This window comes from Acomys minous (assembly GCF_964271855.1).
Source record: "Acomys minous genome assembly, chromosome: 15".
Classification (NCBI taxonomy): Eukaryota; Metazoa; Chordata; class Mammalia; order Rodentia; family Muridae; genus Acomys; species Acomys minous.
In genome coordinates this window covers 88,071,448-88,096,794 of record NC_140497.1, presented here as the reverse complement: position 1 = coordinate 88,096,794, position 25,347 = coordinate 88,071,448, and the positions used below count along the sequence as shown (strand labels likewise).

The 25,347-nt window shown below is 42.1% G+C and overlaps 1 protein-coding gene across 2 annotated transcripts in view; it reads right to left on the bottom strand.

The window, feature by feature from the left end:
- The window catches only part of TAFA2 (TAFA chemokine like family member 2), a 420,034-nt gene that overhangs the window by 339,636 nt on the left and 55,051 nt on the right, over positions 1–25,347 (bottom strand). Inside the window, exon 1 of one of the 2 annotated variants that reach the window (XM_084760233.1) lies at positions 1,234–1,312. The exons of the other annotated variant lie outside the window; for it this stretch is intronic. The gene's annotated coding sequence lies outside the window, so the exon portion shown is untranslated. Of the gene's footprint in view, positions 1–1,233; positions 1,313–25,347 lie in introns of those variants that run through there. 2 annotated transcript variants of the gene reach the window in all.

Genomic DNA, 25,347 nt, shown 5'->3' with positions numbered 1-25,347 from the left:
CTGTGGTAAAGACTAAAAAGAAAGAAGAAGGAAATATTGCTTTCTTTACAACCAGAAGAACTTAATCTCTAATTTTTAATTTTTATTGCTTTGACTCCATATAGGTCAGTGTGATTACCATAATGCAAACTTTTTTAAAGAGGACACGTGACTACTGCAACTTCCTAAGAGAGGGGTAAAAAAAAAAAAGAGCTAAACTAAAATGGTAATGGTTTCTCCGCCATTAAATCTGCACAAATTAATATGTCATGCCAAACCACATACATTATGGACTACAATGGTTATTGATAATATAGTTCACCAGGGAAAAAGAAAATTCTTAATAAGCCTTTGTTTTCCTGCCCATCTGACAGGGACGATGATTTCATTTTTAATTTGTTCAGAAGTAAATTTATAATGATAACCAAAGGGAAACAATTTGCTCCCTCATATGAGATTATCTATATAATCATTAGCCATTAAAAATGTATCATATGGAGGACAAGGGAGACTTCCGCACTCATCTAAATAATGCATGTCACCAAACAAAATGCATGATCCATAGCACAGATAAGTGAGTCAATTTACCAAAATTCCAGAGTCCTACAGTTGGGCATGCAACTGGCTGATGGTGCATTCCACATGAGTACTTCAAACTTTTTAATGAACTTTCTAACTAGGTACCATGATTTTTCCGCTAAGTGCTTTGATAAAGCTTCATCTAGTGTTAGCATTAAGAGGGAGCCGTGGTACCAATCAATAGCCAAGTAAAACAAAACCCCAGAAGTCAGAAGGGATGCATGCTCAGAGGGGTGCTTTCTGAGGAGCCCTGGAGATGGTGCCTCCGTTAGCAGCTCGCATACTGGTTCCTAGTCGATGGAAAGTGGGCACAATCCTAGCTCACGCTACACGTTACAATGAAACTAAAGACAAGCATAATGATCGAATGAGAACACCTGAGTCTCCAGACCAGCTATTATCCCGAAGTTTTCTGGCTTCTGCTGTCTGGGATGTGGAAGGTAGAGAGGATGGATGACTCAGGTTCCTAACTTAAATGTCTACCTGTCAAATCTGATGAGTGGACGCGCCAGCCAGCTTCCTGAGAAGCCACAGGAAGCGGCAGGCCACCCTTCAGTATCCTTGCCTTTCATTTACATGACCACAGAAGCTGCTCCTCAAAAGAGCTCACCCCTAAGATCCCACTGTGCCAACAGCTGCCTCTCCTGCCCTGCAGCAAATTAGAAGTTAAAATACCTTCACTGCCAGGAGCCACAGCAGCAGCAGCAGCAGCAGCAGCAGCAGCAGCTGAGAGACCCACCCGTGTGAGAGCTTCTTGCAAGTGTAGGGCTCTGTTTCCTGTGTTTCCCTTTGACTTCAGCAGAGTCAGGAAATCCCTGCCCTTCCTGCCGCACCTCTTTAGCAGCCCTTCCACAAAGGTTAAGACAAAATTCCCCAGGAGAGAAGCCTGCTTTCTTGGTGTTTTTCAGACACTGATTTTTTACTTTCATATTCTGATCCTGCTAAAAATCCACCCTTGCCTGGCCCTGGGGATAAAAGTAATAAAGATTAGAAGCAAACCAGGTGACTTTTCAAGTCTGGAAAATAGATAATTTTTTTCCAAAATTGAGAGAGAGAGAGAGAGAGAGAGAGAGAGAGAGAGAGAGAGAGAGAGAGAATCAAGAGTTAATAAAGCTGTGAGAAAAGGGGGTAAAAACAAACAAAATCCTATGTCAATATAAAAAGGAAATTGTGACTACTAGAGGATTTTTAAGGCTATGTTTTCTTAATTTTAATTTGTTTTCTTTGGTTTGGACACCTGAAGTTTATGTTTGAATTAGATTTTATCTTTTTAGAATTCTCATAGAAATGAGTTAAGTGAATTTCTTTTTTAAATATTTTGTTTATTTTTAATGAGTATATGCCTGCATGTATGTATGTGAGGAAGGGTAAGAGGTGGAGGGGTGCCACATGAGTGCCTGGTGTTCCCCAAAGGCCAAAAAAAGGGTGTTAGATTAAATGGAACTAATGACAAGAGCTCATGAGCAGTCATGTGTGCTGAGACTTCTGCAAGAGTAGCAAGTGCTGCTAGCCAGTCTCATCTCTCCATCTCCAAGATGACTGTGTGTGTGTGTGTGTGTGTGTGTGTGTGTGTGTGTGTGTGTGTGTAAGTTATGCCACTTGGTCTCCCTAGAACTACCACAGATCAACAAAAGAGCCAGTACCAAGAAAGAAAGAGTAACCTTCTTTCAAATGGTTGGTCAGGATAGTCCACAGGACTCCCGAAACAATATAGGGCACCACTGTTGCCCTTGGCTGCCACTCAGAAGTTGAAGGTAAGCCCCAGTTGCTGAAGACACTACCCCCTTAGGACACAGAGCGTGGTCTTCATGATGGCTCTAACCTGAAAGCTTCTTTTCTGCAGTCTGGCTTCCAAGGTACCAAAAAAGTCTACATAAGCTACCAAGGGAGAAAAGCAACTAAGCAGACATAACCAACCACAGCACCCATGATCCGTGACAGTTATCGGCAAGATATGCACAAAGTGGTCATAAGTGGCTCTCACGTGTAGGTGAAAACCACCAGCTGTCTAGTTGGATTTAAGGCCCAATCTGGTACTGGAAGTCTCCCCAGCTTCCCAGGGCTATTGGAGACAAGGAACTTACACAGGAATCTATTACAGCCATTTTGCAAGGCCAGCCTGATTCCTTACTACATTATAGGTCTCATCTTTAAACCCACAGATAGTGAGAAATTGTAAAATTATAAAATATAAGATGCTTGTTCGCTTGCCCAATCTTGTTTGCCTAGAACCTAAATTTCTGACCCCAAAGGTTTCTCCCAGTTCTCGGAACTGCTAACCTCAAGAGTTCTTCCCTAGTTTTCAGAATAGTTACATGCAAGTTTCCAAATATCAGATATCCCCACATGGTTTCCAGTAACCTCTCTGGGGACCAACACCCAAGTCCCCACAAAAGGTTTCCCAATGCCAGATGTCCTAATGTCCATATGGTTTAACTTGATAAGCAACCCCACCTGCTTTGCGGGTTTTGCCTTTAAAACTAGCCTGTACCAGCTGCTCGGGGTCCTTCACCTCCCGAGTGCTGAGGGACCCTGACACATCGACAATTGGGACTTCTGATGTGTCAGTAGTAAATTTTACCTATACACCCAGCCTGTGTGACTTGAGTGGTCTCTTGCGGCGACCCCCTTCCCAAATTGGACTCCAGGGTCCAACAACAGGTATAACTACCCCCTTCCTCAAAGACACTGTGTTTTATACCAGATGGAGACCATCACAGAAACCCACAGCTGGACACAGTGCCTAGGCCAGTGGTTCTCAACCTTCCTAATGCTGTGGCCTTTTCAACAGTTCCTCACGCCGTGGTGAGGGCAAGCACAAAATTATTCTCGTTGCCACTTCATAGCTGCAATTTTGCTGTGCTATAACTATCTGATACGTGACCCGTGGGTAAAGGTTGTTGACCCTAAGGGGGTCACGACGCACAGGTTTAAAAACTGCTGGCCTACACTAATGGGCTGTGCAGCCCCAACCCCCGTGAATACACTGGAGATGGTTTTCTTAAAGAGGATTGGCACTAACAAACTAAACTAGGAAACGTGGAGAAGGACGGTTCCTTTAGGATGAGCCAGGACCTTTCGGCCTCCTGCATTCATATTTCCCTCGGTGCACATTCACAGCGGTGGCCTCCTCCCTCGCTCGCTCAGTGACAAAAGCTTTCTGCTTTGTGTTTCACTTAAAAACTTTCTGGAAACCTACAAGAAGAACATTATGATAGGTAGATTTGGGCCCAGGGGTCCCGCTCAAACTATGGCACCAGCCAAGGACAATACAGGCCGTAAACTTTAAACCCCTACTCAGATCTAGCCAATGGACAGGACATTCTTCACAGTTGAGTGGAGAGTGGGGTCTGACTCTCACACGTACTCTGGTGCCTCATATTTGACCATGTCCCCTGGAGGGGGAGGCCTGGTGGCACTCAGAGGAAGGATAGCAAGTTACCAAGAAGAGACTTGATACCCTATGAGCATATACAGTGGGAGGTAATCCCACTCAGTCACAGTCATAGGGGAGGGGAGTAAGGGGAAAATGGGAGGGAGAGAAGAATGGGAGGATACAAGGGATGGGATAACCATTGAGATGTAACAAGAATAAATCAATTTTAAAAAAAGAGAAAAAAAATAAAATAAAAACTTTCTGGATAAATAAAATAAGAATAGCACTAAATGAAGACAAATGACTACATTTTGTTATCATTATCAGTGAGCACTTGCCGGGGACCATTGGAATTGTCTGCTTCAGAAGCGAGGAAAGACAGTCACCGAAAGGCTTTAATTTAGTCTTAGCCCCAGAAATGTTTCAGTAGCGGTGTCACTAGACGCATGAGGCCCTGGGTTTGCCTCCCAGCTTCAAAAACAAATTTTAGGGCTGGAAAGGTTGCTCAGCAATTCAGAGCACCAGCTGACATTCCAGGGGACCTGGTTCAACTCCCAGCAACCAAATGGTAGCTCACAATCATCTGTATGTAACCTCTAGTCCATGGATCCAATGCCCTCTTCTGGCCTTAGTGGGCACTATGCATGTACCTGGTACACAGAAGGCATGTGAATACAAAACATCCATACACAAACAAGAGAAAAAAACTTACTCATATCCACTGCCTTTTCTCTTCTGCTTGTTTGTTTGCCAAGCTTTGTAAATCATTTCCACGCGAAGGCATTTATCATATATTTGCTATTTCTAATGTCTATAAGAAAGTTGAATTGTTTAGGAATTCAAAACTCCATAGTGGCACAACTGAAGATATTTTGTTAAACCAAATAAACAAAACATTATAGAACATGGGCCTAGATATTAAAAACCTTGACTTAGTAAAACTCTCAGCAATAATAAAAATTACTTCTATAGCTAAATCCAATAATTATATGATTAGATTAAAATCCACAACCAGGTTTTGCAGGTTGTATTTTTGTGAGTTTTTTTTTTCATTTTTCAGGTATATTTTGTATATGAATGTTTTCTTGCATGTATGCGTGTGGACCATGTGTGTGCCTGGTACCCACAGAGGTCAGAAGAGGGCATCAGATCCCTTGAAACTGGGTGACAGACCATTGTGAAAACCCATGAGGGTGCTGGGAAACAAAGCCAAGTCCTCTGCAAGAACAAACGCTCTTAAACACTGGGCCATCTTCCCAGCCCCTGGAATTGTGATATTCCCACTTTTCAGAGAAGCAATGTGCAAAACTTTAAGTTCAGGTATCTACTCTGAATGGGAGTCTGCCAGACCTGAAGCCTACGCATGATATTGACCATCATAGCCTCAGGCGTATAAAGTAGCACTGTAGAAGTTGCCTAGGTTGCTTTCCCTGGTACAATTAATTCACAACACTGTCTTGGTTATGTTTCTATCGCTGTGATAAACCACCATAACCAAGGCAGTTTATAAAAGAAATAATTTAACTTGGGGCTTACAACCTCAGATGGTTAGAGTCCATGGCCACTATAGCAGGGAGCGCGACAGCAGGCAGGCGGGGATGGTGCTGGAACGGTAGCTAAGAGCTCAGATCCCACAACCACAGGCAGACTGAGAAACTAGGAATAGAGCAAATCTTTTGAAACCTCAAAACTCTCCTCCCACAAGGTGACATCCCCCAGCCCTTACCAAATGGCACCCCCAACTGGGGTCCTGGTATCCAAACATACGCGCTTAGGTATAAGAACCATTCTCACTCAAACCACCATCATAAAAGTGCCCAGCCATTTCTCAAAATGTAATTTTTGTTTCTAATTTGTCACAGCTCCAAACTGGGCAACATAGTGATTCATAGGTCCCGAATAACTAAAATGTGTTTGAACTCATTATGAATTAATTAAAATATGACTTTTGTCATTTAGACTAAGGCTAACTTCTAAAATAAATATCGTGGTTATCTTTTAAAATATTTATTCAAAATTGATTTCCTTTAAGTAAATCTTTAGCTATAATGTAGCCATTTCTTATTTTAATTCTGAATGCACAAGAGAAGCAAGTGTCCTCACCCTGACTATGACATTAGCAAACAGAAAGCAGCCACACACTGCCTTGCCTTCCATGTGCGCCATGTTTAAGCCTTCCTTCCCAGTTCCCATTTTCCAAGTTTCTATACAAGATCGCCCTAACGCTTCTGCAGAAAGCCAGTGTTTCAAAGAGTTTTGATTTTTTTTTTCTATTTATCACAGCATATTACAAGAGCTATGGTGAGAACTTTACAGTTCATGAGTCTTCGGCCTCAGGTCGAGTCATATCACAGCTCAGTCTTTCCCGTTTCTTGTTGGCAGAGACCATTGTATCTAGACAGAATTGCACAGACTCCACAGTGCAAAGCCCACATCACAGACCATAAACCCGAACACACAAAGTAGCACTTTTTATATTTTTATGTTTTTACACCTCTGTGATGGAAATGATAGCTCAATACACTTAAAGAGTCAATGGTTTACAAACTAATAACTATAAAATGAGGACATGACTTTGAGAAGTATATGCCGTGAGGAGATCTGAAGGGAGGAGGGGTAAAAAGGGTTTCATAAAGATATATTGTATCAAAAATGAAATCTTTAAAAGTAAAAAAAAAAATCATCCTGTCTGCTTTTCCTACATTCACCTGTCGTCCTTTAGCCTGGTAATGTTGGATTTTAACCACAGGGAAATGGTTTAATCATTCAAAGGCACAAGGAACCTTCAGCAAACCTCACTTACTACCCTAGTGTCACCCACCTATCACACATCAGCTACCTGTCCTGCCCTGGGTTGCTGGGCAACCAGGTGATTGACTGCATAGTGTAAATGACAGACAGGTTGAAACAACAGGCATTTGGGGATAGTGACATTCATAGTTGAGTATAATCTAGTTTCCTCTAATGTATATTTGTGGGGTACAGGCTGTAAGCAGCATCTGGAACAGCAGGCAAGACTCCAGCGTAGAACCAGTCACAGAAAAGGGTGCTACAAGGGACACCGGGGTGTGCTCCTCTTAGACCCACATATCCTAAAGTCTTTAGAGATAGGTAAGATGGTGACAATGAACATATAATGAACTGTCAGAAAGAGCTCTGATCCACTGCGACAGTTGTCCTTGGGGAAAGAGGAAACATGAAGGATGCACTCAGAGAGGAAAGACTGAGGACTCGGGAGAAAGGAACCACCAGTAGGTCAAAGAAGGCGACTTCACATCTACCAGCTCCTTTATCAAAGAGTGAGTTTTTCTTTTCTTTTCTTTTCTTTTCTTTTTTTTTTTTTGCAAGTGTGTTTACTTGCATGCATCCATCGTACACGGAAGTATGTGTGCGCGTGGAGGTCAAGAGACCAATGTCAGACATCTTCCTGGGTACTGAACTCAGGCTGCAGGATTAGGCAGCAGACCCCTTCACTCATTTAAGCCATCTCCCTGGCCCTAAAATGCTTTTCATGTAGCATTTATCTTTAAAATGCATTAGTAGATAATATGAAGACAAAAGCAAAATACAGCACCATGCCAACTATTAACATGTAGTCGAATACTAAGTTTCCTTCCCAGTTTGGGGGAACATTTTCCCCCTGTGTGCTTGAGGTAGACAACACAGGATTCGTCATAATATACCTTATCATACCATTCTCATCACTGGGAGTGGATGGCCTATTTCAATGTAGTTAGCTACTCAGTCTTAATGTACCTTTATGTTTTGGAATTATAACAAGATCATTTTCCCCCTTCGCTTTCTTCCCTCCACGCCCTCCCACGCACTCTGTGGCTCTCCGCTGCACACATGTGAGAGTCGTTGGATACCCAGAAGCAGAATGCCGGAGCTGTAAGATATATGAGCAGCCACTTTCCCCAAGATGTTTAACGGCTTCTAAAATGATGGCGCCAACTTGAATTTTGACCAGAAATGAGCGTACAGTGGACATCTCCCCTTTCCAATTGTGGATGGTTCTAGGTTAACACATATTTGCTTTGATAAGACTACAGAGTGATATTGTCATCTTCATTTGATTTTCTGCGACCACTAATGGACGTGGCTCATCACACTGAACCTTTATTTGTGCTTCCTTCATCGGCCATATCAGTTTCTTCTGTGAAATGTCTGAAAATGAACTTGTTCAGACAGATTTGTGGATGAATTTTGTGTTGCTGACACCAGTCTTTTGTCAATTTCATAGTTTGGACAGGACATTTCCCATTCTTAGGATGATTTCTACATGAACTAAAGCTCTTGATGTTAATGTGCTAAATTATACATATTTTATAATCAATGTATTTTGTTTTCTATACAAGAACTATCTTCCTGCTTTTATCTCCAAAATACATTTATCTATGTTTTCCATTGTGTTTAAAATTTTGATTTTTGGCATTTAAATCTCTGATCTATCTTGAGTTACTTATTGTATAGGATGTAAAGTAAGGCTACTGATGCACATGTTTCTAGACATTTAATGAACTATTTATTCTTTAAATGTTGAACTTTAGCTACAAGATGTAGCTAGGGCATGAATCTCATAAAATGACCTCAAATCTCTAAAAATTAAATAAAAATTTGATTCTTTATGTGCTGCTTTCCTACGTGGAAGTAAATCTTACATGGTAATAACTAAGGTTGCTGATTTCATAAAATACAGTAGAAGAGGAAACAAAGATGACTAAGAGGTTATAAGCATGTGCTGCTCCTGCAGAGGACTGGAGGTCAGCCCCCAACACCCAAACCCCAGGGCTCACAGCACCTGTAACTCCAGTTTCGGGGTATCTAACAGCTTCTTCTGGATGCATTCACACACGCACGCATACGTGCGCACACACACACACACACACACACACACACACACACACACACACTTTTCAAAACTAAAATCAGGAGCTGAGAGATGGCCCAGCAGTTAAGATCACTTTCTGTTCATGCATAAGATTTTGGTTCAATTCCCAAGACCCACATGCTGGCTCTCAATCACCTGCAGCTACAGTCCCAAGAGATCGGACACCCTCTTCTGGCTTCTGCAGGTAGCAGAATATAAAAATATTCATGAGGTGTGTTTACTTACATGCAAGGACATGCACACAAAATAAAAATAAGTAAATAAAAGTAGCATTTTGATGTGTTTTTATTTGTAGCTTTTTTACAATAAAATTTAAAATAAAATCTTTTTTAAAATACAGTGAGAATGGTTATCTTAAAGGAGGTAAAGCATGAAGAAGGTGATTTTCCTAACAATGAATACTCCCAACTCCTCCGCTAAGTTATATTGATGAATCTATTTGATTAATTGCAACAGAGAGAAATAACATACATCGGCAGACAAATGTAATCATTTCTCCATATATCTGCACCAACTTCTATTTGGAATTCCTACTGTGGTTCAATTTGTTTTATAATCATTTTATATTAATTACTTTGAATTCATTATTTTGAGTACTACTTTAAAATGAAGTTACACTGACCTCTATCTCATAGGTAAGTAAGGAATGACACACCCAAAGTGGATGAGCCGTCAAATACTCACTACATCAGATGAGCTAGCCCCATTATTCAATAACTCCTCATCTCTGCACAAAGTTAAGAGGTTTAACTTTTAAACCATTTAACAAAAAACTATTAAGCATCTACTTCTGGCAAGGCACTGCGCTAGATACGACCGAGAGCAAACTTTTAAATGAAACCAGTGTATGATGTATAGCATTATGCAACAGAAGTAGCCAAAAATATGCAGCTCTGTTAGTGATGACTAAGCACGTGGTTTCGATGGCCTCATTACATAGGCATTTTTGGTTTTCCTTTTAAAGCATCCGTTTAATAATTTGGTGATGTAGGAAATTAAGATTAGAAATAGTCCATGTTGATAAAAAGGCATTAAGTAAAATCCATTCCCAAGCATGCTGTGAAAGATGGCAAGACAGAACATGAAACGTGTTACAGCATCAAGTAAATAATTTTCTCCCAAACCAAGGGATGGGGAGAGGAAATAAGGAGCAATCTCCTCAAACCCCTTCTGCAGGATGTACTGTCAAACACCATTCAGCATAGGCAGCCATGACAGGAAAGGTAATGCAAATCAGTCTTGGGTTTCCAGTGGCCTCACAAGCATGACCTATGGCTCTTTAAATGGCCATTTAGGTCTTCTACTTGCCAGTCTCCCATATCCTGTCCATTTTCTATACCCTTAATGCCTTCGTTCAGCCCACCCACCACACTGTAATATTCCATCCAGGATCGCGTTGCCAATGGATGCATGACACATTTTATGAATGCCCAGGAGAACTTCCCACTCCGCCTATCTCTCCTCTCCCACTTCTAAATTCCACTTGGCGTGACATCCACTGTGAGTCCTGGTTTCTTCTGGAGTAACTCTGCCCTGATCACTTAAGCCAAAACACAACAATATGAGAAATTTAGAAAGCTTGTCTCCTCTACCAGAAAGTGAATCTAATCACAGATCTTGAAGATGATTGTAGAAGAAGCTATGGTGCCACAAAACAGCAGAGGAAAATTAAGTCACTAGTAGTCAAAGGATCTCAGGTCAAATCCAAGGTCCGTGGTGATGCCTATGTGGCGCTGTTCTGGTTTGCTTTTTGTTGCTATGGTAAAGCGCTAGTCAACAACAACAACGGGTTTTCCTAACTTACATGTCCACATCACAATCCACCACAGAGGGGAGGTAGAGTGGGAACTAAAGCAGAGACCATGGACAATTGCTGCTTGGTAGATTGCTTCCACGCCATGCTCAGTCTTATTCCTTATATAACCCCAGAGCACCTGGCCAGGAGAGGCCCCCACACATGGTGGGCTGGACACTCCCACATCAATCATTGATGAGGAAAATGCTCCCGAGCAGCCACCTGCCAACCTGGAAGAGGCATTCCTTCAGTTGAGCTTCGCCCTTCCCATATTTTGTGTCAACAAACTAACCAGTACAGGCAGTAAGTCAACCAGTTAACTCTCGGGATACTAATAACTGAGATGAATATTTGGAAGAAACAGCAATGAGTTCACATGAGTGTTGAAGGGAATTGTATGTCACGTGAGAGGGTGTGTTTTTTATTATTATTATCAATGGTCTAAAACACAGTTAATTTTCATCTTATAGCCATGGCAGGTGACAAGGGAAGATATATAATTAACATCTCCCCAGACAATCTGGTTTACCTATGATAGAGAGAGGACTACCAACAAATCTGGACGAAATGACAGGATGATGGTCAAAACCATTTCTACCTTCAGTCATTAACCTAGTCAGCCATTTGAAATAAGGGTGGATGCCAAGCATGTAAATCAAACAACTGACAAAGGCAGTTGTGACCCCAAGCCTTTGGAGCTTATACTCTGTCCATGGTCAAAGCAGCCAAAAAAAAAACAAAAAACAAAAACAAAAACAAAAAAACTACTGGGGGCACTGCGAAGGCGAGCAGCACTTTTGAACTCCCAGGTGAGTATGCCTTCTGAAATTAGTGTCACCCTTGTTTTTGGCTGAGAGAAGAGAGACTGTGCGATCTGATTTCTCAGTAACGGGCCTGCTAGGTCAACATGATCTTAAACCATGTGACTTCGCCACATCATCTTCACTCATAGACAGGGGCCCATATGAGACCCCAAGACTGTGACGACAGAAAACCTAATATCACGCTTCTGCACTTGAAAATGGGAAGTGTCTGCCTTGTGTTTAGCACGCCCCCCGTTTTGAAGTAATAAGTCACCATTTTGAGCTTGAGGGCTTGGGGGGGGAAGCTCCAGGCACTCTGAAGTAGATGCCCTCTTCCCTCATTTAAGCTTTACAAGTTATTGCTCTTGGCATTATTATTATTACTATCATGCTGTCTTATAGGAGAGGAAAAACAAGGGATAAAGAGGTTGATGAATTTATCCTAGGTCACAGAGCTGTTTCCAATCTAGGCTGCCTACCGCCAGTTCACTGTCCTCATTGCTTCTTCACGGCTCCCTTTGGCAGAGCAAAGGACAGTTATAGCACACAGTACAGAATGAACAGCACATAGTTCCCAGAAAAGAGCTACAGAGAAAAAGTCTTGATGTTGGAAAAAACCTAGAAAGGTGTTAAGGATAAAATGGGCTAAACATGACTGGTTCCAAGAACAAGAAAAGGAATGGAGAAAAGAGGGAAGGAGAGAGAAAGGGAGAGGTTTTTTGTTTGTTTGTTTGTTTGTTTGTTTTTTGAGTGGAGAACCAACAAAAGAAAGGCAGTTTTGACTCTTTCTCTGTGCATTCCCCACACACACACACACACATATATACACACACACATACACACACATGCACCACATACATATGCAAGCATGCACACACATGCACACATCAGAGAGCACTGCACAACACACATATGCACATATGCACACATGCACCACGTACATATGCATGCACGCACACACACATGCACACATCGTAGAGCACTCTTCAGACAGTTGGTGGATTCATGGATTGATCTGTTGACTAAACACTCACCTCTACATAAATAGCCTCCAAGCTTTCTTTTTTACCTCACACACACATGCACACAGTGTGTGGGCCTATGTGGCAACGGATTTGAGGAAAGGAGGAAAAAAAGGCTTTTACTGGGTAATTGCCCTAAATATAGAAATCACCATAAACGGTCATATATAAAGATTCAATCTGAAGAGCTTTAAAGAAAGAACTGGAAAAGTGAGAAAAAGAAACTTGTTTTATGCATTTAGCATTAAAGTACTTTCTTGAGATCTGAAAATCAAATGCTTCTCTGCATCAGTCCTGTCGTTTCTCTTCAGGAGGGGAATATATCTTCCTCATTACAAGTGTCTCTTAAACTGGAAATTGCTAATCTCTGTGCTTTAACAGCTTCTATTGCCCCTCACTTCTCTGTCTCTCCCTCCATCTGTCTGTGTGTCTGTCTGTCTCCGTGTCTCAGTCTCTCTGACTCTCTTAGTGTGTATATATATATATCTGCCTCTGTGTGTCTGTGTGTCTATGTGTCTGTCTGTCTGTCTGTCTCTCTGTCTGTCTGTGTGTGTGTGTGTGTGTGTGTGTGTTTCTCTCTTTCTGCTTCTCTCAATCTCTTTATCTCTCTATCTCTCTCTGCCTCTGTCTCTGCCTCCATTTGTCTCTGTGTCTGTCTGTCTGTCTCTGTTTTTCAGTCTTTCTCTCTCTATCTCTCTGCCTCTTCTCTGTCCTTATCTCTGTGTGTTTATGTGTCTGTGTCGCTCTGTGTCTCAGTCTTTCTGCCTCTCTCTCTCTCTCTCTCTCTCTCTCTCTCTCTCTCTCTCTCTCTCTCTCTCTCTCTCTCTCTCTCTCTCTCTCTGTCCCTTTGTGTGTCTCAGTCTCTCTCTGTCTCTCTCACTCTGTGTTTGTGTCTGTTTCTCCCTCTCTCTCCCTCCTCCTACCCCTCTCTCTATCCTTCTTTCCCTCTACCCCTCCTTCTCTCCCTTCTTCCCTCCTCACATAGCCTTAATTCTCTCATCCCATACCCTCAAAATCACTTTTCACATCGAATTTCTAGTTCAGGCATCAAAACATCTCCTGAAACTTGTTCATGAGCTTGCGCGCCCTCTGCTGGCTGTGAAGAAGTACAACATGCATTTCTGCCCCATTGGCAGTTAGGGAACTTGCAAGTTTCTCCTGTTCACAAATTAAACTCAACAATCAACTAACATAACATAACGTTTGGAAAAAATCAAGACTTCAACCAACCAGTATTACAAATCAAGACAGGATGTTTTGAAGATATCACTTTTAAAAAATCAGTGGGTTTTGTTGTTCCCATCTGTAGTAGAATACTGAGTTGGGGGTGCGGGGAGGTAGGCTAGTGGGGGGGTTCTGAGAGAGAAGGGCAAAAATCACAGAGATAATGATATAAAACTCCCTAAAAGAAATATCTACAAGAAATCAGTTTGGAATTACACATTATCTTCTGGAATCAAATGCAAATGAGTGTGATCACAGATTATATAAGGTATTGAATTAAGGTTTCTAAATAAAGAGAAAGTAGCTAACTAATATTGCTGAAGGAATAAAAAACGAAACTGTTGCTAATAACACTGAGATGTGCTTACCACCCAGCCTCATGGTACAGCAAATATTGAGGTTATATGCATGTCAAAAACCCTAAAATCACAAAGTGTATTCCGCATTTATTAAACATAATAGGAATGTATACATCAAACTGGCAATGGCATTGATTCCGGCTCACAGGAATGTTATTTCTCATTTAATTGGTTTGCTTCTTATTATAAAAGATGGTGGTTCAATTGATCTAAAGCAAATCATCAAGCCAGTAAACGGAATGAAAATTGGTCTAAGATCTTTAACACCTGGAAATTCTTATATATAATCTATAATTTTTCCCACTAAGACTAGCTAGTATCCTGCAATAAATATGCTTTAAATGAGCCTCGGGATGGTTTTATGGAAGAACTCAGGCAAGAACATAAGGTTTGGTTTGGTTTGGTTTGGTTTGTTACAGACAGTTAACCAAGATGCCAGCCAGCGCCAGCTACACACTTTAAAATGCCCAGTGTACAGTGAAAAGGTGGGTCTCATATTCAAAGCATTAAAAATTTTTATTAAATCTTAAATTTAATGTTTTTTTCAAGTGTAGCAGGAGCTGAGTCATGGAAAACCAGCATACCACTCATAGGAAACATGGCTTGTTAATGCCATCAAAACAGAAAGCCAACCCCAGAGAGTCCTTCCCAGCATGGAACCCTGTAAGACCATTTAAATCATATGCCCATGAAGCTGGCCCTGCTCACTCCCAAAGAGCTTGGTGACAATACACTCTTCGTGGGGTCCGTTCCCAATATGCAAAAGCTTGCATACTTCAACAGAGTTTCTATTCACAGCGTTCACAAACATACTGATGTCTTCATAGGTCCTTATTCCCAGCATACACAAGCACACTGGCCTCATCCTGGTTCCTGTCCCCAGCGTGCACAAGCATACTGGCCTCATCCTGGTTCCTGTCCCCAGCGTGCACAAGCATACTGGCCTCATCCTGGTTCCTGTCCCCAGCGTGCACAAGCATACTGGCCTCATCCTGGTTCCTGTCCCCAGCGTGCACAAGCATACTGGCCTCATCCTGGTTCCTGTCCCCAGCGTGCACAAGCATACTGGCCTCATCCTGGTTCCTGTCCCCAGTGTGCACAAGCATACTGGCCTCATCCTGGTTCCTGTCTCCAGTGTGCACAAGCATACTGGCCTCATCCTGGTTCCTGTCTCCAGTGTGCACAAGCATACTGGCCTCATCCTGGTTCCTGTCCCCAGCATGCACAAGCACACCGGCCTCATCCTGGTTCCTGTCCCCAGCGTGTACAAGCATACCGGCCTCATCCTGGTTCCTGTCCCCAGTGTGCACAAGCATACTGGCCTCATCCTGGTTCCCGTCTCCAGTGTGCACAAGCATACTGGCCTCATCCTGGTTCCTGTCTCCAGTGTGCACAAGCACACCGGCCTCATCCTGGTTCCTGTCCCCAGCGTGCACAAGCATACCGGCCTCATCCTGGTTCCTGTCCCCAGCGTGCACAAGCATACTGGCCTCATCCTGGTTCCTGTCTCCAGTGTGCACAAGCATACTGGCCTCATCCTGGTTCCTGTCTCCAGTGTGCACAAGCATACGGACCTCATCCTGGTTCCTGTCTCCAGTGTGCACAAGCATACCGGCCTCATCCTGGTTCCTGTCTCCAGTGTGCACAAGCATACTGACCTCATCCTGGTTCCTGTCTCCAGTGTACACAAGTAAACCTTCATTATGGTTTTCTCTCCCCAGTGTGCACATGCACACTGGCTTCATCTTACCTTCATCAAAGGATCTCCTTTGCAAGACAGACTTCATTGCTAGAGCAAAAGTCTCTCCCCTTGGTTCCCCAGGTGTAGCCGGGATCCTACTGACAGAGCAGGTGGATGCTCTGTCCCACTTCAGACGTGAAGACAGATACGAGTTTATAGAGCTTAGTGTTCCTCATGCATATTTTTGTCACATCTTCTCCTGTGAAAACCTGCACTCATTAAAGGGTTAAAGGGAAGCTTCAGCATCAAAATCCATAGACTTAAACCTGATTTCCACCGCTGATCACCTGATGAAAAACTTAACAGGTGAATTACTTCAAACTCTTGTGTAATTCTTTCTTCAAATTCTCTGCGTCTTCATTTCTCTTAGCCAAGGGTAATAGTGTGTTTCATAAGGCAGAGTGAAGTATTGCTTATATAGGGTTTAACTCAGAGCTTGACACATAATAAACATTGAATTAAATATTAAATATTAGAGAATAGATCATACAAAACCAGCAGTTTTTCTGTGAGAAACTGGCCATTTTATAACTCAGTTGTGTGAGCCAGAAATGATAGCCCATGCCTTAGGATCACAAGTTCAAAGCCAACCTTGGAATACATGATGATAATCAGGCTAGCCTGGGCTACAAGAAGCTTGTTTGGTGTAGCCTACATGTTCAATTCACTATATTTTAAAGGTATTTATTTACATATGCACGCATTCATCATTCATATGTATTGATTCTTTCCTCTGAGATATACACCATGGTAGATAGATAGTAAGAATATAAAAATGGAAATGATTATGTGTCTTCTGTAGGCAGACCCATCATATAGACCTTTACATGAATAATTTCAATGTAATATACCAGATGCAAGAAGTGTTGAAAAACAATTACCCATGAATCTCTCCCATTTTTCCATTTTTCAACACATTACTTGATATTTCTTTTCAAGTCAGGTGTTCCTGAACATTTACATGTCAAACAGCCTTGTGAGAGAGAAATGGTGTCTCTCTCCAAGACAGAGGGAAGATCTATTTTCTCACAGGGATAACAAAGGCAGTTTGTCTTTGCAGGGAAAAGGTAGAGCAGGTGGGGTAACAATCCTCTTTTTAAAAACCGACGTTTAGAAAGGCTAAGGCTTTCTGTTGTGTGCTAACCTGCCTGCACCTGCATTGTGGGAAGGGGAGGGGACGGGAAGAATGGGAGAGGAAGGGAAAGCCTGAATAGAGGTAGGAAACACTAGGTTACGATGCACGTGAGGGAACAACGTGATAGTGTGCACAAGTAAAGAAGGGCATGGCAAGCGGGACCACGCAGGGACAGAACCCTGGAGGACTTCATGTGGTAAGTGGAAACCGACTTCAAGCTCAATACTCAGCTGATGATTTATCACTCTCACGGTTCTGGTGTTTGTTTGTTTTTCCTGGTCAACATGAATCCCCTACCGAAACAATCCATTAAATAAATAAAAACACTGAGAGACATGGCGGTGTTGATGCTATTATTTCAGAAGTCACGCACTCACCCCCCCAACCCTCCATTCTTGACTGGACAGGTTTTAGACAGGAAGTGTCTTACAAGTATTTTACTTAGTATTTTTGCATCGATGTTCATCAGAGAAATTGGTCTGAAATTCTCTTTCTTTGTTGAGTCTTTGTTAGGTTTAGGTATCAATGAGACTATGGCCTCATAGAATGAATTTGGTAATGTTCCATCCCTTTCCATCTTTTGGAGTAGCTTGAAGAGTATCGGTATTAGCTCGCCCTTGAAGGTCTGGTAGAATTCTGCACTGAAACCATCTTGTGAGGTACATTTGAGCTAAGAACCATGTTAGACTGAACCGAGGAGGAAACACCAGGCTGCGGTTTGCGTAGACAGTACACGTGGGTCAAACTCAAAGATTAGACATGGTTCAAGCGCAGCCTCTCTTTGACCTAATGGCGTACCATCTGTTACAAAAACGGAGTTTGCGTACAAGACAATCAGGAGCTCAGATAAGTTTACGAATTAGGCCATAACGCAAGAGGAAGAGGATAGCACCTTGCCGAGAAACATCTCGTTGTGCCACACCTCCCTGTCTGGCCGCTTTTCCTGCATCCCTTCTTCCTCCTCCATGGTCTGCAGAAACTGGGCTTCTCTCATTTCAAGCTGTTGCTTATTAGTGATACAGACTGATTTTCATTGTTAAATTGCTTTCTTTTTTTTTTTTTTTTTCTATCTATGAAAACTGTCTAGGTATCTTAAGAAGGGATGGGATCCCATTATAATTTTTCTTATTAGAATTAATGGAATTTTATTTTTAACCCTTAGCTTTTTTACTTAGCAATAGGTTTTCAGCCATGAATCAGAACCCTTACGTGAGTGATAGGTGTAATTTGAATCTTGTGATGGGCTCTGAGAAGAAGCCACGGCAGGTCTAAAGTGGAGACTGGCTTTTTGCGTTTCTGTCGCTGATCGTAAGCTGTGTCCCCTCGTCTGACTATCTGAGGGTAAAACCTGGTTCTAGCACAAACTGGAAGTTATCTGAAAACAAATTTCTTATTTTTTTTAACCTTTAAATGGATGATAATAACAATTCTGATATCAACACTTTTCTGAGAATTGAAAGGCTTACTGCAAATTTAAGGCTTAAGAGAATGCTGAGTACATGATAAATTCTCAATTAAATGTTATCTGCTAATATTTTTACTCTCTTCACATATGTGGTTTCCACAGTTTACACTGATAATAACATAGAGACAGATTTGAGGGGCTCAACAGAGAGTGGGAAACTGCATCTTCTTTTTTGGATACATTGAGGTAAAATGCCTGATTAGTGGTATTTTCTCCTCCTATCTCAGCAGTTTGTTCTGGTCAATTTTATTACTGCCTTCTAGGACCAAAACACTTACAATCAAATTAAGATTATACTTGGGAATAGAAGCTGGAAAATACATAAACTCGAGAATTTTCATTGTTTATTCAATGTTAATCTATTGGGAGACAGAGTCCTAGAAGCTTGCTTGTTTGTGTTAAATGACAAAAATCAATGCCCTGGTTTTGCACTCAAATAATTCATCTCCCTGCATACTCAGAGGCTGGTAAATGAACATAAATTAAGCTTTTGTTTACCTTGCCCTTTTCAAGGCTAGTTAATCAAAAAAGCTTAGAGGTAAATGTATCTCACAGAAAGAGTTAAAAAGAAATCTAGGTGCCGGACAGTGGTGGCGCATACCTCTAATCCCAGCACTTGGGGAGGCAGAGGCAGGTGGATCTCTGTGAGTTCGAGGCCAGCCTGGTCTACAGAGAGAGAGTTCCAGGACAGGCGGGGCTACACAGAGAAACCCTGTCTTGAAAAACAAAAACAAAAGTGAGAGGGAGGGGGAGAGGGAGGGGGAGAGGGAGGGGGAGGGGGAGAGGGAGAGGGAGGGGGAGAGAGAGAGGGAGATCTAGGTAAAGACCAAGAGTGTGGTCATCATGGCTGTAAGTGGCAGCTCTTCCCTCCACACTTGGCTTCTCCTCCTACCATGTGGAAGCCCACCCTTCTCATCCCACCCTTCTCATCCCACCCCCCTGCTCCACCCATCTTGTCCCACTGCTTGTCCCACTCTCTCCCTCCACCCTACCCTGCCCTCCCCATAGCTCCTTCTCCAAGAGCACATGAAATAACAGAGACCATTCCTCATTCCCGGTTATGCCCCCATGTTCCCAGAATAGCGTGTCACATATGAACCGTTTAGTGTGTACTTAATAAAGAGGGTATCGGTGGTTTCATAAACCCAATTCCTGGTGATAAGCTCCTTAATTACCTCAGAACTGCAAGGGCGCATAGTAGGATAACATCGGGGCACACAATAGACAGTTCCTGTGACATCTCTGGTTGTAATACTATGCATCATCTGTGTGCTCCAGGTTACTATAGATAGAAATTAATTTTACTCCCACACTTTAAACTGACCTTATTTTTCCAAATAATTTCATGAGCCACGTCATAAAAAATTCTATCTTATTTACTGCTCCAGTCTGGGTGAGAACAAGAGCTCCCAATAAATATTTAACTCACTGAGTAATAGACCGATTCCTTCAGTTTTCTACTCAAAAGCAAGTGTTTTTCTCTTCTATTTTCTGAGATATTTCTCAAAAATGAGCTATCCAAATAGGGCAAAAAGAAATTTAACCTTCATCTTAGGTTCTCCCAGTAACCTAAAATAAAATCAGCAGGATATTGTGCCAACGGCTGTGCCAACAGCAGCTCTCACCCAAGCCATGCCACTGATGTGCTTGCAGGAGATTAGGAAGCTATCAACAAAGAGCAAGCTCTATTCCACTTCTGTTTATGATGGGGACAGCAAACGACCCTCTCCAAAGAAAGAAATAAGTAGCCACTGTAACTCAGACAGCTGTTATGACATCAAAGAAAACGTGCCTCCTGAAATAACAATACCACCAAATAACCTGTCCATCCACCTGGCACCTTCTCATGCCAGCAAGTCTAGACGTTACCAATACTGTGCCAACTAGTATTAATAAAGATGTAAAACTCTATAATATTCAGAATTAGCGTGCAATAAGGAGGCCGCTGTCATCCGCTTTTGTAATTGAGTTTTGCTAAATTCTAATTTGATTATTTTAATGTGCCCCCCCCTCCGCCACCGGCCAAGCAGAATTCCTCAAACTCAGAACTGTTAACCTCAGAGAAGATTCTTTGTTGCAACAACCTGTTCTGTGTGTCCTAGTATACTTAGCAGCACCCTGGAACACACGCACTAAATGTGTGGTCCCCAGCAACCAAAACATGTTTGAGGGCATTGACAAACGGCCCCTAGAGTTTCTGTCTGCTTCATTTGGGAACCATAGCTGTAAAGGGTACAAAGTGTGGCAATGTTTGAAGACCTAGAATGTTCTACTGTTCTGTTTCCCAACCATTAGGGATAAGTGAGAAGTTTGTAAGTTATGATTTAGTAACACTCCATTAAACAGCATATTAAATTAACTTATAAACCCCAAGTCCCAGTTATGAGAGATGATAAATATAAATCCAAAAATAGTGTATTCATGAGCTTCATTTTCTTACGTTTCAGCAGCTATTTTTAACAGTAAATTAGAAGACAAGACTAAATTGTCTCCATCTTCCCATGTGACTCGGGAGCCTAGGGGGCCTGGAACATATTGTGTCTTATAGCATTTTCCATCTCCTCTGAGTAAATAGGGTAATTTGGGTCTTTTTTGACTGGTGTGGAGACGCCTTAGCATTCCCCTGCTGTTGCTGAGACTCACACAAAGAAGCAAATTTTCAAGAGAAAAAAAAAGTCACATTTTAGCTCAAAATGAAAACAATAAAAACAAAACAACATGATCTAAGGGCATAAGGAATCAATGAGCACATAAGCTAATGCTGCAGACATTGTAACGCCAGCCATGATGGTTGTTACTCGCGCGCACATTCCCCAGGCTGCACGGGAAAGTTTAGGGGTTCTTGTTGCTTGCTTTGTTTCACTTGTTATCTCCTGTACATTTGACACTCCCTGACACTAAGGGGCAGCCACTGAGCTGGGGAAGACCAGCTGGGGAAGACAGACTCTAAGACCACAGCCACACACAGGTCTCCCTTATGTTCTGAACAAGGATATTCCTAGGGTCACTTACATTTCACTGACACATACTCAATCTCTTTTGAATGTTGAGATTGTAAAATAAAAAGACAATACTAGCCTCACCTTTGACCATGTCCCCTGGAGGGGGAGACCTGGTGGCACTCAGAGGAAGGACAGCAGGTTACCAAGAAGAGACTTGATACCCTATGAACATATACAGGTGGAGGTAATCCCCCTCAGGAACAGTCATAGGGGAGGGGAATAAGGGGAAAATGGGAGGAAGGGAAGAATGGGAGGATACAAGGGATGGGATAACCATTGAAATGTAACAAGAATAAATTAATAAAGGAGAAAAAAATGAAAAAAAGACAATACTAATTATTGTGAGGGATGGGCCTGTTCATAGATGAAAGTCAAGATAGGAGGGAGATGGGGTGTTAGGTAACATTATGTTAACTGCAAGAAATCCTTTCTGCACAAGAAAGCCAGCGCATAAGCAAACTGGAAAGCTGACAAGTGATAAGCATCAACAAATTGCTAACAAAATGTTAGCTACTGTTTGCAATGTTGATGCAGTGTGGAAAAGGCCAGCAGACATGAAAACTGCACTAATGGAAAGAGACACTGCTGTACAGTTCATTGGCTTTTGTTGAGAGAGTGACACTCACAAACTCATGCAAATCAAGCACTTCACGTCACCCGGAAGAGCTAAGAACACATAGCCCAAAAGGTAAATGCCAACACCAGCTCTCTGCTAAGTAATTACTGAATAAACTGCCCCCTCCCCCAATGCCTGCTTGGGTTACAAGGAGTTGTTGGGCAGCATCTCCATACAGACAGAACAACAAATGACATCTGCACTTTATCACTTAAAGTTACTCTCCATATAGAGAGGGACTTTGCTAGGCAACTCAGTTGTTTCAATAAAACAAGACCGCCCAAAAATAGAGGCCTTTAGTGGGGTCTTACCTGAGCGCTGTTACATAAACACCCTTGTAAAATTAATTACCTCCGCTGTGCTCCTGGACAATAGATGGCCTTCTCAGGACTTCACAAGGCCACTCTGAATTGTGGCCATGTGCCCACCACTCCACGTTCATTATGACCAAAGCAGTAGGGCCACATTTTTAGATTTTGTGTAAGTCAAGGTGTGATGGCTAATCTTGGTTGTTAGCAACTTGACTCTATCTGGAGTTAACTAAAACCCAAGAATCTGTGCAGACCATGAGGGATATCTTTCTTGATTGGATCATTTGAGCTCAGAAGACCCACCATAGACAGACAGACAGACAGACAGACAGACAGACAGACAGACACTCTCTTTCTCGCATTCTCATATTCTCTCTCTCTCTCTCTCTCTCTCTCTCTCTCTCTCTCTCTCTCTCTCTCTCTCTCTCTCTCACCCTCTCTCTCACCCTCTCTCTCTCACCCTCCACCCCTCCTCTCTCTATTATACTCATGTGGACAACACCTGCCTTCAGCCATGCTCCCAACCATGATGGTCATGGACTCATCCTTTGAAGCTAGAAGACCCAACAAACTCTTTCTTCTTTAAGTTGCCTTGATCATGAAGGCTCTTGAACAGCAATAGGGATGTAACTGAAACCCAAGACAACAGAAGGAGTTCACTTCAATGTGGACTTTGTAACTGTAAAGCAAAACTCTACTTCTGCTCTCTAAGTTGTAGGCTTTCAGGTTCTAGCCTTTATAAAGCCTGCTTTATGGGAATCAACATTGTCTAACTCCAGCTCAGTTATCACCATGCTGTTCAGTCATGTGAACCAACCGACCTCACTCTTCTCCTTTTGTATGCTTGCTGCCTTTCCATTTCTGTTCTTTTCCACTATACATTCAATACGTTTCTGGAAAACTCGATGTATACTAAATAGAGCACCATGACTCAGGAAAAAGAGCAAGGCAGAGCCCCCATGGAGGCAAATGCCTTAAATATATCATTTCATGTTTTATCTCTAGAGCTCAGCACACTGCCTACATTCAGTGGAAGATTAGCTTTAAGTGAATGAAAAAACAAACCTTGGGAAACCACCATAGAACATAGAGAGTTGAACTAGTCCAGTAGCTTTGCCATTTACTACCCAAGAAAACCTCTCATTCTGTGCCTGTAAACCAGGTACGGAGTACAACTGGCTTGCCTCTCCACTTCGTATCACGGCTCTCTGCTCCTGCAGTGTTATGCTCGAAACACACGTGCCTCCTGCTAGGTCCTTAAACACTCCAGTCTCTTCCCTGAGTCATGCCAAGACTATCTCTTCTATCAGGGATGGTCTCTCTCCTCTTCTTATGCTTGGCTTTTTTTTTTTTTAAGTGTCACTTCTACTTGGACAACTCTGAATATCCCATAGCACTGCACGAATTGCCACCACAGTACTGAATGAATGTTTATGTCCGCACACTGAGTTCCTTTTCTACTTGTGTGAGAGAGAAACAGTATGTGTACTTATGTGTGGAAGCCAGAGGTCAATGTTGTATGTTTTTCACTGTTGCTCTCCACCTCGTCTTAAGACCGGGATGCTCATTCCACATAGACCTTGCTGATTACGCTAGATTGGTTGGAAGAAGAACTAGAGACCCTCATATTTCTGCCTCCCGGAACAGGGATTACAGACACGCACCACCACACTACACCTGGCTTTTGTGTGGGTGCTAGGAATCTGAAATCAGGTCTTCACACTTGCAGATCACGCATTCTACTGACTAATCCATCTCCTAAGGCCCGGACCTTTAATTCTTATTAGCAACCTTAGCCCACAGGGTCTTGGAGAACAGGCTTTGGAGAAGTAATGAGGAGGTAGGGTATTTCTCCTACAAGGTCAGAAATATCTGAAAAAAATGCAGGTAACAATGGAAGCGAGGAATTGTTAAAAATAGAAATAAGCATCAGAAAGAAAAGGCATAGGATGAAAATGAGTACACACACACACACGCACACACTTATAAATACACACACATACATGCGCACACACATATGTGCTCACACACTCACATGTACACATACTCTCTTTGACACACACACAAACACACACACACAATAACTTAATGAAACAATAACACAAGCTTTCCTTCGGCCAGCACAGAGACAGACGTGCCATGTCTGAATTATTCTACTGACAAATATCATGAGGTCAACAAAGTCAGCAATAGATCTTGCCTAATGCAATAAATTCAAAGGCATACAGAGTAGGGTCAGGAAAGCTTACCTTTGACTGCTCAGGAGCCAGTTAAAAGGAACTCACTGTGCAATGTGCACTGATAAGCAAGGTAGATCTCAGGGGTGGGAGGTGGAGGAGTCAGATGAGTATGGGATGAAGGCATGCTGTCTTCTCCCTGACTGATTTTCTCTGTTCCCCACGTCTCATGAGATGAAGGCTCCTTTTTATGCTAGACGCCTGATGATAAGTCCTGATGATACAACATCTGATTCATCACACCAGAGGTTTGCTTTATATGAAATCTTTCAGTTTTACCTCCACCTCATTGGCTTGTGTGCAACAGCAGTGCTCGGTGTATGGTTCCTAATTAGTAAGTGGGCAAGTTTTTGTTTTCTAATTATAGAGACTTTATTGGGAGAAAATACATGTTCACCATTAATTTGGATAAAATTGATACAAAACTCAATCCCCCCCAAAAAAACTAAGAAACCTAACAGCTATTTTATTTAATATAGCAATCTACAATTGTTATGAATCATTAGGTGTTGGATATCTACATATGGTTTAGACGGGGGAAATCCAGAAGCATAGCGAATGTGACTTTTCACCTCCTTTGTGATCCTGTGTCAAGTTTGATAATTTCCAAAGAAAGATGAATTTTCCTTCAGTGAAGCTATCTTAATATAATATTCAGTGAGTACAAATAGCAAAGGACAAACCTTTTCAGACTGTAATTTTTCCCACAGGCTTTTTGGATTGACTAATGAACAAAAATAAATAAATAAATAAAAGATTTCTCCTTGTAATTCAAAATGGCAACAGATACAAAGCAACGATGAGAGCTGAGA